The following is a 15,687-nucleotide window of genomic DNA, read 5'->3' on the forward strand; positions in this document are numbered from 1 at the left end:
TTTTTTATGTCCATTGATTCCCAGTAAACTCAAGATAAATAATGTGTTTGTAAAGTCACTCCACAATAGTTTGTTCCAGAATACAAATGTTTGTGGTTGAACCTAAGCTGAGTCCTAGAGAGACATCTTTGCTACAAGAATAGTTTCTAATTCCACCTATCTAGAGGGTCTGCAATTTTTTCTTCATTTTACAATATACTCTGTTTTTTAAAAAATGCTTCTGTTTTCCATTGTCAAAATAAGTAATCACAGCTTGTACGCCAATAATAATCTTTCCTCCCACTGAACAAGAACAGCAGCAAAGGTAGGTATTGACCCCCCTCCTTCACTTCAAGGAAGTGAGACCTTCACAGCTTATCTGAGACCATTAAAATTCTACTATTACTAAGCATAGACATTTTCTTATTATTATTTTATGTTAAAAAGGGAAAATAAATTAAATGGGAAGAAAATACTTAGGTAATAATAAGATTGCACTGTTAAAACCAGGTAAGGAATAGGTTCAAGTACCAATAGCCGCATTAGCTATTAGCTATGTCACGTTGCACATGTATTATTCTCTATACCCGTTTTACTGGTTACGCACGCAGTTTAATTATATTACTGATTGTCATTAATTGGATACCATAAAATAGGATACGCAACTTAGAAATTTACATTTTCTCTTTTATGTCACTTTATCTGCAACCTTAATGTTGATTTAACAGATTTTTTTCCCCTTGCTCTTCCTCTTTCTTTAAAGGGGAGAGGAGCCCTCTTTGGTCTCCTTTCTTTCTTGGCTATTTAGAATCCTTTGATATAGGTGTGAAGACAATTTAAAGTCTGCTTAGAAGAAAAGAACTCTTCAGAATATGCTGGTCTGTGAGGAATGCTTGGGGAAGAGGGGCTCAACTTCTTTCTGTAGTCATTGAGAGAACTAGAACTTCTTGTTCCTATCTTCAAGATATTACTTCTCCTGTCTAGCATTCATCTGAACTAATTGATTGTCTGTCTCTTTCTCTCTAGATCAGAATTTGATTCCCTAAATTGGCTTATAAAAGCAATTGCTATTAATGCTCTATTCCCCCATCCTCCTTCCCCTCAATGAATGTAGCAAATAAATCGCTTGAGTAAGATCAAATAGGAGAATAAAAGAGGACAGAAATGGGGGGGTATTAAGTTTTATTTTTAGAGTTCTGTGAAACTCACCCTTATTTATTTTTTTAAAGATAGCAAAAATCCTGAATACTTACCTGTAGGCATTTATAATTGTTATATCAGGAGTTTTATGGCTAGCTGGAACTGTAGGACCTTGTCTGGCAATTAACTGTGAACAGATGCATTACTGTTCAGGCTCCCAGGACATATATGCAGGATCAGGGCCTTTATTAGGAAATAGGAATAGCTCACTACCTACTGTGTCAGTCAGGTTGCATTATATAGAACAGGGGTAGGCAACCTATGGCACGTGTGCCAAAGGAAGAATGCGAGCTGATTTTCAGTGGCACTCACACTGCCCAGGTCCTGGCCACCAGTCTAGGGGGGGCTCTGCATTTTAATTTAATTTTAAATGAAGCTTCTTAAATATTTTTAAAACCTTATTTACTTTACATCCAACGATAGTTTAGTTACATGTTATAGACTTGTAGAAAGAGACCTTCTAAAAATGTTAACATGTGTGACTGGCACACGAAACCTTAAATTAGAGTGAATAAATGAAGACTCGGCACACCACTTCTGAAAGGTTGTCGACCCCTGATATAGAATATGAATGTAAGACACAATCTCTCTCCCTTTTGAAGTCTATAGCAAAACTCTAATTGACTTCAGTGAGAGTAGAATCCCACTTTGAAATGTCAGGTCTGAAGAGCACAGGATCATTCACTGCCGGGAAAATAAGCATGTGATGTATATACATCAGTAACTATAATGTAATGAGTAAATAATAAAAAAGCGGAGTGGGAAAACATTCACAGTTGGTCATATTTTCCCCCTTCCTCATATAGAGGGCATTGAACAGACATGTTCAGTTAAAAGCAGCAAAGAATCCTGTGGCACCTTATAGACTAACAGACGTTTTGGAGCATGAGCTTTCGTGGGTGAATACCCACTTCCTCAGATGCATGTAATGGAAATTTCCAGGGGCAGGTATATATATGCTAGCAAGCAAGCTAGAGATAACGAGGTCGTTATCTCTAGCTTGCTTGCTAGCATATATATACCTGCCCCTGGAAATTTCCATTACATGCATCTGAGGAAGTGGGTATTCACCCACGAAAGCTCATGCTCCAAAACGTCTGTTAGTCTATAAGGTGCCACAGGATTCTTTGCTGCTTTTACAGATCCAGACTAACACGGCTACCCCTCTGATACTGTTCTGTTAAGCACTGTTTTAAATTATTTGGAATTTTGCTTTTAATTAATGTGGATAGGAAATGTAATTTCAGAATTATAGTATCTAAATCACAAAGGAGATGGCTCTTTTAGAAACAGACAAAAGAGCAACAACACACACATGCTTTACTCAAATGTTTTCTGAAGTGATTTTTCCTATTGCTTATAACTTTATTTTTCTTATTAATGGTTCCCTTAAATCAAAGTGTATGCTCAGTGAGGGCTATATATATATATGCCAATTCTTGTAGCCCTGTTTAAAAACAGGTTAAAATATTACAGTGGGAAGACAATATTTTTCCCCGTGATTCAACACAATTACAGGGATTTTGTTCAAACTTCAAAAAAAAAAACAAAACCCTTTCTGCACAGTCTGATCTGAGCATGGAAATCTTCGACTGAAAAGTTGAACATTTTATGAAGACCTGTATATGTGAAAATGGATTTGTTATAGTAACAGTTTTGCAACCTTACCTATAGTGGTAAATCTGTCATTTTCAAGTATCCCTATTGCATGATAAAGCTGATAATCCACAAGAAAAAGAAATGCCTCCCTGCTAATGTGAATTTTCAACTATGTGGAATAATGGACTTGATTTGAAAGTCAGTGAAATTGTATGTCATGTGAGAAGAAACAGACTGAAGCTAAAGATAACAATGCTATGTAGACTTTCAGTGGCTGATGGTGATTTTGTATTCTGTGGGATTGTATTCCTGTTTGGCCAGGAAGATTGAAGCAAAAAGTGTCTGAAGGAGAGTTAAGGCATATTTAGAGCACTCTGGAGACGTGGGTGAGATTTTTAACGAGGTGGAAAGAGGAATAATTCAGTGTATTTCTGCTGAACACAGCTGTAGTTTCCATTTACGGGTGTCAGTACATAAGCAATATACTAGCTGCTCTGAACACGTACTGCTGAGTGAACTGCCAACACTGGGAATTCCGGACATCTTTTCCAGATAAGATAGTCATATGATGCAGAAAAGCACAGTAGTTAAGGATGGAATTTTTTTTTTTAAAAGAGGGTTTCTTTTCATATGACCTTCCTACCCTCCCCCTCACCACTCTATCCCCCTTACCTCCTCATATAGGATAAAATGGAAAGTATCTGTGTTGTTTCCAGGACAGTCAATATGTACATAGTACTTTTGGAAATTGGAGATCGGAAAACAAGAATCTCGGACAATTAATTCCCCTTTAGAGAAATCAGTCTTTCCAGCCCCTTTTTAAAAAAAAAAACACCCTTAATATTTTGTCTTCAAATATTGTTTATGTACTCTCAAATGAAACCCTGTTCTCCCCATCTACTCCGACCCAAGCTCATGCCCACACTTTGCCTATGACTACATTTTAAACTCAGGATTTTAGCAAAAATATTTTATTCCAATCTCGTCCTTTTCTAGATGGAAATGGGGGCTGGAATTAATTAGATGCTTAAAAGTCAGTACATTACCCGGTGAAAATAATGGGGCGTACTTGTGGCACCTTAGAGACTAACATTTATTGTAGCATAAGCTTTCGTGGGCTACAGCTCACTTCATCGGATGCATGTAGTGAAAAATACAGAAGGAAGACACACACACACACACACTCACACACACACCATGCAACAATGGGTGTTACCATACACATTATAAGGAGAGTGATCAGTTAAGGTGAGCTACTTAGCTCTAGAGAACTGAGAATTTACAGAGCACTCTGTATCCTCTGGCAGTGCGTTCATACACGCACAATTTCAAAATATATTACCAGCAGTTATTAGGATGCTTTGTTCATCAAAGCTCTTTCAGATATGAAATTGACTGTTCTGTTTCAATAGGAATGAAATACATCACAATAGATTTCAGAATATCATTATGTACATCACTGTGTAATGGAGTCTTACCTCCAGGTTGAATGTAGAAGCAGTTAAGCTGAGTTTCATGCACCAACTTGCCCTTATACCTCATCTCAGGTTCACTTGGCAGAAGACTGGGTAGTGGGCGATATGCTGAAGTGGCTTGTCGAACAAAGGCTTGAAACATTTTATACTTCCAAAGGTAGCTTTGCACAGCTGAATCTAAATATTCTGTATATAGCAAAAGTAGATTCCTGATTGTCAGTGGTTTCCTACTTGAGTATCATTTAAACCTAATAGCCACAAAACTTGCCAGATGTTAAACCCCAGTCTTGCAAAAGCTTGTGTGACCAAAACTACAGAAACTATTTTCCAGCTATTTGAAACTTGAGCAATGTCTCTTGCATTATCTTTTCTTCCCTGGCTCTTTACTCCTAATCCTTTTCTTGTCCTGTGTGCCTGATGCTTGGTTAGCCCTCTTCTCCCCCAGTGGTTTTGCAGGAAAACTTGGATTGAGAAGTGAAGATAATGGGCTCCATCCGCCTGTCAGCTCATCACCTCACTGAGTCATGGTGATCTCTGGTTTTTGTAAATCACCACTAACTTGTCTGATATCCTCTTGTGTTTTGAAGAAAGATAGGTTTTGTCTAGGGGTGAGTGGACCTCAGGCCTGACATAGCCAGAAAACTTCTCCTGGAATGTGAGGGATTTTTTTTTTAAATATATAAACTTATATTTGTAACCCTTTCTCAAAACAAGGAAGATAACTACGGAAGAAAGTGTACCATATGATGCATATACAGAATCATTCATGTGTGTAATTGATGTAATATAAGATGCTTGACACTCAATAGATCTGCCTTTGTCAGAACAAACACTGAAAATCAGCATTAAACCATATTTTCCATTAATAACATGACACCCAAATATAGGATTGCATACCCTTTAAAGGACAAGGAATGTGTTCTATAACAGAACTCAGTTCAACTGTTTCAATGTCATTCTACAAAGTTTGCAAATGTGTTTCTAAAAACCTGAAAACTAGTAACTTTTGTTTTGGGGCTCAATCATCCCTGTCTAGGATTATAAATACTATTAATGACCAGCATGGTTTAATTATTGTAATTTCTCTGCAATTCAGAGTTTGTTTTAATCAGCAAATGAAAGTAAACTTAAAATATTATATCTGGTTTATTTCGTTCTAGCCAGGATATTGCCATCCTGTTGGAGGAAAAATGAAAATTTAGAACAAATAAAGCCATCAGGGCTTGTAGTTCCATGTGACTAGGTCGAGGTGTTATAAACCTTCCAGTAATGTTTTAATTAGGTTCTTTTTTTCTCTCTCTTTGGTTGGCTCATCTCTTTTTCGATTTCTATCACATGAACATTTTGTACATCTCACCACACAGAAAATAAAAATCTTCCATAATGCCCTAGAAGAGCTTCTTGTCACTGAAAGATGCAGTGCTGAGATTTAAGTTCCCATAGGTCAAGAGTTGAGGCATTTTTGTATTTTGAATTCATGCCTTTCAGAAGTTGGGGTTCAAGTTTGTAATCAACATTTGATTTCATTAAAATAGGTTCAGCAGACATTAAGTTGTCAGTGATTCAGCCACTTTTGCTTCCTTACTTGAGAGAACTGAAAGGTCCAGGTGCAAGATTATAGGAGGCAAAGTAGAAAACCAAATGTAGGAAGTAATAGTTCTTGATCAAAAGACAGTCACACATGTAGATTCTTGAGAAATCAAATTACTTACCCTGAAACGATCTTTGAGGGAATTTCCAGTTTGTTCAGAGTTGGTGGAAGTATAGCACCAGGAGGTGGGGGTGGATGAGAGAAAGGAAGACATAGGATGTTGAAGTGTTTCTTTCCCAAGAAATTGTTTGCACTGAAAAAATGTGTTTTCCCTATATAATTGAAAAGGCACACCTGTTTTCTGGGAGAACCTGTTTTTCCATTCCTCTGCAGATTTTGTGAAATGTGAACCTCCTGATTTGCAGATCCAAGTTCTTATTTAACACAGAACTCTATTCTAACTTTGGGGGTCAAGAATCCCATTTTCAACTAGATTGCCTTCCTTCAGCATTTAAAAAGTGTCTGGCTATTACACCAACAGATATTGATGAACCTATATGTTCTGCTGAACTAACATGTTAAACTGAAGGTTTGAAGCAAAGAATATGCTTTATATTTTTTTAAACCACATTGGTGAAAAACTTAATTTCAAAGCTAAAGGCATAGTGAGTAGCCATACAGACTGCTCCACTAAACAATTGTCTTGTTTGAAAAGTCAATCAGTCTGCCCGTTTTACAGTAATCTAAACCTTAATTTAAAACAGTTAAACCAAAATTTATAAAATAGGATATATAAATACCTTAAAACAAAAAAATAAACAAAAAAACCCCACAAACCTTAATCAATTAACAAAAGGGAAAAACAACATCATTCAAAGTATAATCACACTTACTAAAATTCAGGAATTATAGAAAGGGGGAATTTTAATATCCTGTAGGTTTTCCAGCATTTGAAAATGTATTAGCTATATGCATATGAAAAAGGGATGAAGCTACAACAAGGTGTCGAAGCTTGTCTTGTAAACACAGTGTGAACTTATCTATGACTGGAATAAACCAAATCGTGTTTACTCCCCTTTTTTTTTTCCCTGAGGGATGCAAGACTGCTTTTTGTGCCCAAGAAATTTTGCCTGCTAAAATCATATTTCTCATTTTCCACTGGAAACTCTATCTGTGGACAAATGTCTGAATTATTGGAGATAAATAATAGTGAAGTATGGCAGAAGAGAGGGCTGCAGAGGATTCAGTAGAAAATTTCTCTCTTTTCATGTATTACAAAATTTTAAAAGGCCAAAGCACATTGATAAAAGCACAGTTAAAGGGTGTGATGTAAAGATGAACTGCAAAGCTAAAGTGAAAATTGAGTTAATAGGACATTGGCAACCTGAAATTGCACAATTGCAAAAAGAGTTTAAAGTAGTTTCAGATACTACACCAGCTTCTGAGTCCCCAGCCAATTTTTATGGCTTGACGGTGATAGCTTCCCATTTTTTAAAATGTTTTTCTTACTGCAGTTACTAAATGAAAGATCCATCCAAACATAGGAAACTGAAGAAACAGTGAAATTGACCATGCATGAAGTGTTGTCAAATGCACAGAGTAAACAAATGGGAAAAAATACAGGGGGAAAAAGTGAAGGTAATCTTTACACATTACTCATAACAATAGGTACAAATTTGAGAAAAGTGCAGAAATAAGCTAAAATGGATCATTATAGGCAGAGCTGGAAGCAACATTTGTAGTTTAAGGTTGCTTAACGTTTTCCATTATAAGCCCTTCTTTTCCAATGCTTATAATTTTTCCAAACTTTTAACCATTTGGGTGGAAAGCTTTCATGCCTGCTCACTGGCTCAGGCTGATTTTGTTTGCTTGTTTGTTTTGTTTATTTTCTGCAGAAATGGTTCATCTATTTCTGAGAATGAGGTTGGGGAAAATAAGTAGTTGTACAAATGTTAAATTATTTTTGTTTCTTTGAAGATCTCTAGCACCTCTGGAGTTCGGAGCAGGAACTTGACACTTAGCAGGAGAGTCGCAGGATTGAAGAGATGCTTTTTGAGGTCCCCAGAAATATACACCCAGATTTAGCTGAGTTTTAAACCTCTGAAAAGTGCAACAATAGATCTTGGTATAGGCTTTTGGGGAGACATTGTAGGAGCAGCTTCCACTTCTTTAGCGTAGGGGAAGGCAGAGTGGAAATAATGAAGGCATTAGGGGAAGAGAAAATCCTGCTCTCATTCCTTCTCTGTTAAAGGCAACATGACTGCTCCCTCTCATCTGCCCAGTTTGGGAGAGCAGTGCTTTTTCATGCTTTCCCTCTTCCTTGACTACTGTTGCAGTAAGCTCCTCTTTCTGTTTGTCTACTTTTACCACTGGGATAAGATGGGCTGAGAGCTAGAAAAAGACCATGTGTTCTAGTTTCATCTCTTCCACTAGCTGGTGTTAATAATCATGAACTTTCTAGCCCTTTTAATTGAGCAGGCTTCCTACTCCTACCTTAGAATGCAAATATCACCCCCCATTTTACAGATTTTGTAAATGAGGTAGTGAGAGGTGACTTATGGGACAGCTAGGAATAGAGCCCACGGGCCAGATTATGTGCCGTGCCTGTAGCTCAGGATGAGGAGGAAAAAGTGACTTTAAGCCACCTTTTTGCCTCCCAGAGTCTGTGGTGCCTATTGACTATTTTACTGCCCAGATTTTTGTGGTGGTAGATTTCTGCATTACGGTCAGATCATTTGTTGTAGATGAGAGCCTTGCGTCCCATCTTTTGTTTTGATCGTATGACCTGAGAAGTTTATGAAAACAGTTGCATTCCAGATTTTTATAAGGAATAATACAGATTACCTTTGAAGCTGATGGAATTATTATGGAATTATTATTATTATTATGAGAGGAAGGACAGTCTTGTAGTTGAGACTCAGAAGATCTGGGTTTAATTTCCAGATCTGTCACAGACTTCCTAATGTTACCTTGAGCAAGTCACTTAATCTTTCTGTCTCAGTTCCCCATCTGTAAAATGAGGATCATTCCTCATTTCATCTACCTTTTGTCAATCTTGAGTGGAAACCAACATTTACTGTGTATTTGTTCAGTGCCTGCACAGTTGGGCTCCAGTCTTACTTGGGGCCTCTATGCATCACTGTAAAATAAAGTAATGGCAATTTATCATCTGCAGATATTGACAGACTAACAGCAACAAATCTCCTACCTTTATGTTGGTGTCACAAGTCATATTGGTTTACAGATGATCTGGGACTCAGGAAGTGGTGGGAGAGGAGGGCAGAATGCCAGTGGAGGAAAATTCATGCTAAATCAGATCACAGGACAGAGAATTTCTTTCTTTCCATATCATAACTGGAACAGGCAACTATATCATTCTCTACACTTCCTGTAACATCAGCATAAGCTGAATTGTCCATGGGAACCTAGTGAACACAATTTGCCTTTGGGGTCTCTTGCAGAAGAAATAAAGGACTCACTGAAGGGTTTTTCCATCTACTTCCACATATGTTTGCAGATGTATCAATGAGCTCAGAAGTTGCTGATAGAGCTAACATGAATTTTGGGGCAGTCTGGTGCACTCAATTTGATTATTTCTGATATAGAGTTGAGATTTTCTTGTAAGGAACATTTTTTTTCTATTTGTTTTGCTGAAAAGACTGATTGAATCTAGTCTGATGTGACCAACACTGTTAGGGCAGAGCCATGATCAAGATCTTATAAACAAACTACCTTCTCTATTTGAGTAGTGTCCTGTTTTGCAGAGTGAGGTTTAAGATATATTATTGCAGCTACATCTGACAATCTGTGATCTCGGTTCCTTCCCTTCCTGGCTGGTAAAAGACCAGAGGGAAGGTTTTGGGTCCATTTTATTAACAAGAATTGTTAAATGCTTCACTTTTAAGACAGGATTCCAGCCACAAGTAAACAGATGATGGTGAGGTCCTTACACAAAAAATGTTTTTTTGACTTAAACAACGTTGCCAATTTACTGCCCACTCTCTTCACCATTTGTGTTTGGGGAAAGATGGTTGATAAAGTTATTTGAGCTATTCCATGCTAGTTTGGTTTTAAAGGTGACCTGTCCAGTTTTTTATTTTTGGTGGAGTGGGGGAGAGGGAAGGGACGAGAGCGGAAAGAGGGCAGGGAGGCAGAATTTTCCCCCATATCTTTTGTGTTGTGTAAAGATAACTCTAATATTTTCCCTGCTTGTTTTTTTTCACCTTTGAAATGAAAATATTAAGTCTTCCTATACCTGTTTATGTTGAAAGTTGATTGGGAGTTTTATCAGCCTTTTAATTGAAGGAGAGGATTCGTCAATCTTTAACAGAGTTTTTTTTCCCAGCTGCTTGTTAGGTGTTTGAGTTACAGTAGTGTTAGCAAAAGCAGAGTTTTAGTCTTAATAAAAAATAATTTTCCTGCTCAGTTAATCGGGTTTTACTTCCTTGATAGTTGTGATGACGCAAACCTGTTAATTCTTGAGTTGTCCACAGAGTTTTCTAGGAAAATGGCAGATCTGACCTGAATTTCTATCATAAAAAGCAAAAGGAGACAAAACAAAAACACTTTTCAAGTCATCTTTGCCTCAGCTATACATCATAGCGAAAACAAAAGGGCACAAACTCTCCCCCCCTTTACAGTTCATCTTTAAATGTGGGCTTAGCAAGGAGATTTTATTTATGATTGACGGTTAGTGACTGACAACAGCAAAATCGTTGAGAGAGGAACAGTTTGTATAAATTTTTTTTTTAAAGGATGATTGATATAAACCAAACATGAAAGGTCTGGTGGGGGTGTGAAGGCAGCCCAGCGTTCATGGGAAGGCAGCGGCCTTCCATTTCCTGCAGGCTTAGGCAGAAGTCGGGCAGTCTTGGCTACCAGCGCCCAGCTCCCTGCATGTCTCACTTGCCTACTGTGCAAGGGAAGCAGTAGGAGCCACTCTGAAGGGCCGGAGTCAGGAGGAGGCACTGTCTGGCAGAGAAAGCAAACCAGAGCTATTGCCTGTGTCCCTACTTGTCTCATCCGCCTAGTGCGCAGGGAGTCGGGTGATAAAGAGGCGAGATGCGCAGGGAGCCCCACTTGACTGCCAAGATGTGGCTCCCTGCCTGTCTTGCTAACCCTTGGCACAGCAGCAGCTGCCAAGTGGTAGTTGACTTCTGTGCAGGTGCACTGTGCCTTTTGGCAGGGACACTGCAAGGACAGGTCCAGGGCATTCCAGCATTTGCAAAATTCTGGTTAAAACTGATTACATCCAAATTCTTGTTTGTGTCAAAACCCAAGAATTGGGGGGGGGTGTCAATTTGATAAAAACCAGAAACAAAGAGCCTCATCGCCCAGTTCCAAAACAGAAATTACTGTAAATTCCTAAGAGAGACAAGGTGGGTGAGGTAATGTCTTTGATTGGACCAACTTCTGTTGTTAAAAGAGAGAAACTTGCGAGCAACACACAGTTCTTCTTCAGCGACCAGCATGGCTACAACTATGCTGTAAAGTCCTTGGTTTTTGAGGGAACTGGAGATGATGAAATGGATAACTGATCATAAGTTTGTTCAAATTTATTTTTAGTTTTGCTGATGGATGAATGTTGAGTGACTGTTGCCAGGATTCTTTTCTAATCAGTTATTTTTATGCTGAACGTTCCAGAAATGCATGACACAGAATCACTTCAAGACTTTTTTTCACCTGGATAAGTACATGCCAGCTTCTTCAAAAGTGATCTAATATTTCTGTATTTTTGATGTTTTGAGAAGGAATTGCAGATTTACAGTGTCTAGTATGTTAACTAGCAAATACTTTTAAATTTCTGATTTAAGTAGATCTTTTCCAAGTTGATGCTTACTAAAAGATGACCTAATCTGACCTTGATTGTCCCAAGTTGTGTGGTTCCAAGGTGTGCCTTGCCTGATTTGTCAGAAACCTTGGGGGGAGATGCCTCATGGCTGAGTAAATGAAATTTTCAAACTGCTGGAACTAAGGATAAGGCTGAAAACATTACTTTTTTGGGTCAGGAAGCCACCTGAGGGAAAACTGACATTTCAGAATCTCCAAGATCAACACAAGTCTCTACTATAATATCTCTGGATTGGGGGTGGGGCTGCTTGCCACTAAATAAGCCTAGAATTCTAAGCAGGAAGCTTTATAATTGGCTTTGATGTTGTGGTTTAAACATATTAAATCATTTCGTTTCTGTAGTAAGCCATTGACAGACTTTAAATCATTGATTTGATTCACCTTGGTAAAATTCTTTAGTTAGGACTTAGAACCAAACGGCCACTTTCTTAGAATCCTGTTTAGAATGTGTAAGAATTGACTATTTCCAATATTAATCCTATGATTAGACTGGAATTAAATCATCATCAAACTTGATGATTTGATATTGATTTTGATTTGATAGTTGTAATGCTTTATTTCTAGTTTAGTTTATTATTAACAATAGTTTAGTTTTGGTGGTATGTTTTCTTGATTTTGTTTTTCTTTTAAGGGCTTGGCTACACTGGAGAGTTGCAGCCCTGGTGGTGGCTTTACAGCGCTGCAACTCACTCACTGTCCACACTTGCAAGGCACATCCAGCGCTGTATCTCCCTGGCTACAGCGCTGGCTGTACTCCTGCCTGGGGAATAATGACTGCAGCGCTGGTGATGCAGAGCTTCTCCTTCAGTTTGACTACCAAAAGCGCTGTTATTGGCCTCCAGAGGTATTCGGAGGTATCCTAGAATGCCTGTTCAGCCACTCTGCCTCAGGTGACCCGCCCTTTAAATGCCCCAGGAATTTTAAAAATTCCCTTCCTGTTTGCTCAGCCAGGTGTGGAGTGCAATCAGTGAGTCTTTCCAGATGACCATGCCTCCATGCGCCAAACGAGCCCCAACATGGAGCAATGGCGAGTTGCTTGACCTCATCAGTGTTTGCGGGGAGGAAGCTGTGCAGTCCCAGCTGCGCTTCAGCTGTAGAAATTACGATACCTATGGGGAGATATCAAGGGCCATGCTGGAAAGGGGCCATGACCGGGACGCGCTGCAGTGCAGGGTTAAAGTGAAGGAGCTGCAGAGTGCCTATTGCAAAGCCCGCAAGGGAAACCGCCACTCCAGCGCTGCTCCCACGACCTGCCGTTTTTACAAAGAGCTGGACGCCATACTTGGGGGTGACCCCACTGCCAATCCGAGGACCACAATGGACACTTCAGAGGTGGGGAGGGGAGGAGGAGGAGGAAGAGGAAACCGAGAGTGAGGGTACTGGGATGGGGGAAGTCACGCCGGAGTCCTAGGAGGCATGCAGCCAGGGGCTCTTCTCAAGCCAGGAGGAAGGCAGCCAGTTGCAGCAGCCGGTACTTGGTGAAGGACAAGCAGAGGAGCAGGTTCCTGGTAAGCGGCTTTTATTTTCAGGATGGAAATGTTTCGGGAGAGGAGGGAGGGTTAGGACTGCGTGCATTTATGCCTAGATGTGGAATAGCCCATTGATGTGATCTATCACGTCGTGGTAATCGGCCTCGGTAATCTCTTCAGCCAGAGCGTGGGCAATGCACTTGCCAAGTTTATTGGGAGAGCCACTGTGGTCCTTGTCCCAGTCAGGCTACCTCGTCTGTGCCACTGTGCCGTGAGGGGTGGGGGACCATTGCTGCACACAGGCAAGCTGCATAGGAGCCAGGGCAGAATCCGCATTACTGTAGAAGACTCTCCCGCTCTTCCCAGGTAACCCGCAGCAGCGAGATATCTTGCAGGATCAGTTCCTGTGGAAAATGTTGGGAGAGTGTTCAGTGTACATGCCCTCTGCAGCTGTTTGCTTTCCCCAACGCACAGAAATCTCAGCACAGCCCTGAAGCAATCATTCCCCCTTCCCAGGTGACCCACAGCAGTCAGATCTCTTCCAGGATCAACTCCTGTGGAAAATGTTAGGAGAGTGTTCAGTGTAGGTGCCCCCTGCAGCTGTTTGCTTTCCCCAATGCACAGAAACCCCAGCACAGCCCTGAAGCAATCAGTCCCCCTTACTCACCATTTCGGGGCTCCTGTGGGTTATGTGCACTCTCTTTGGTATGGGAAAATTATGCTAAAGTGAAGACTGTAAACTCCTTCACTGTGTGGGAATAACTGTCTGAGATATAAGCAGTGCTGCCTCTGTTAAGTGTTGCCTTATTTGCCTTTCCGCAAGCAACCTTGAGTTCTCGGCTGCCTGTGTCATCAACAGCTCAAAGATTCCAAAACCTCCGGAAGAAGCCACGAGAAAGCAAAGATGACCTGCTGCCAGCAGTTATGGATCACTCTGCCAGAGAAAATCAAAAAGTGCAGGACTGGAGGGAAAGGGAAAGCAGGATCCACCAGAGAAACACAGCGGCCAGGAAAAAAAGCACAAAGCAGCTGATAAGCGTCCTGGCGTGCCAAGCGGACTCTATCCAGGCGCTCGTAGCCATGCAGGCAGAGCACTACCGTGCCACCCCGCCATCCCCCGGTCCCAAAGCTCTTTCCCTTGTGCCCCAATGTCAGCTCAAAACCCCCTTCCCTAGCATCCAGGTTCTTACCACCACCAGCTGCCTCCAACACCTATACGTTCACTAACCAGCCCTGAGAACTACGACCCTTACCCTCTGCACTCAACCCCCATCACCATGCAGAATAGGCATCCTGACGTGCAGCAGTCATTGCACAGCACTCCAGACAGGACATATTCAAACCTGTGGCTACAGTTCCCCACCGTACCCCCCTGTCCTTTTAAGTTCCCAAAATGTTGTGTGTCTGTCAGGAAAGTTATTTTCTTTTCAGTAAATGAATTCTTGGCTTTGAAAACAGTCTTTATTCTTGCAGAAAGTCAAAGATACCTTAGCCCAGGAAAGAAACAGGCACTGCAAATCAGCTTAGGAAACACAGATTCCTACTAACATTGTAACCACTGCACTTCACTCCCGTGCAAGGCACCAAACATTACTGTTGGTTTTCAGCCTCAAATTCCTCCCTCAAGGCATCCCTAATCCTTGCAGCCCTGTGCTGTGCCTCTCTAGTAGCCCTGCTCTCTGGCTGTGCAAATTCAGCCTCCAGGCGTTGAACCTCGGAGGTCTATGCCTGACTGAATGTTTCACCCTTTCCTTCACAAATATTATGGAGGGTACAGCATGCGGATATAACCATGGGGATGCTGCTTTCCCCCAAGTCTAGCTTCCCATACAGAGATCGCCAGCACCCTTTTAAACGGCCAAAAGCACACTCCACAGTCATTCGGCACCGGCTCAGCCTGTAGTTGAACTGGTCCTTGCTCCTGCCAAGCTTCCCTGTATACGGTTTCATGAGCCAAGGCATTAACGGGTAAACGGGGTCTCCAAGGATCACAATGGGCATTTCGATGTCCCCTACTGTGACCTTCCGGTCTGGGAAAAATGTCCCTGCCTGCAGCTTCCTAAACAGGCCAGTGTTCCAAAAGATGCGTGCATCATGCACCTTTCCAGCCAGCCTGTGTTAATGTCAATGAAATGCCCACGGTGATCCACAAGCGTCTGGAGAACCATAGAGAAATACCTCTTCCGATTAATGTACTTGGATGCTAGGTGGGGTAGTGCCAGAATAGGAATATGCGTCCCATCTATCGCCCCGCCACAGTTAGGGAAACCCCTTTGTGCAAAGCCATCCACAATGTCCTGCACATTCCCCAGAGTCACAGTTCTTCATAGCAGGATGCGATTAATGGCCCTGCAAACGTGCATCAACACGATTCCAACGGTTGACTTTCCCACTCCAAACTGATTCCCAACCGATCGGTAGCTGTCTGGAGTTGCCAGCTTCCAGATTGCAATAACCACCCGCTTCTCCCCCGCAAGGCAGCTCTCAAATCTCGTGTCCTTGCGCCGCAGGGTGGGGGCGAGCTCAGCACACAGTCCCATGAAAGTGACTTTTCTCATCCGAAAGTTCTGCAGCCACTGCTCGT

At 41.0% G+C, this 15,687-nt stretch overlaps 1 protein-coding gene across 2 annotated transcripts in view; it reads left to right on the forward strand.

Moving 5' to 3' along the window:
• DCP1B (decapping mRNA 1B) overlaps positions 1-15,687 on the forward strand; it is a 68,743-nt gene that overhangs the window by 20,147 nt on the left and 32,909 nt on the right. The gene's annotated exons all lie outside the window — the stretch shown is intronic.

This window comes from Gopherus evgoodei, chromosome 1 (assembly GCF_007399415.2).
Source record: "Gopherus evgoodei ecotype Sinaloan lineage chromosome 1, rGopEvg1_v1.p, whole genome shotgun sequence".
Lineage (NCBI taxonomy): Eukaryota > Metazoa > Chordata > Testudines > Testudinidae > Gopherus > Gopherus evgoodei.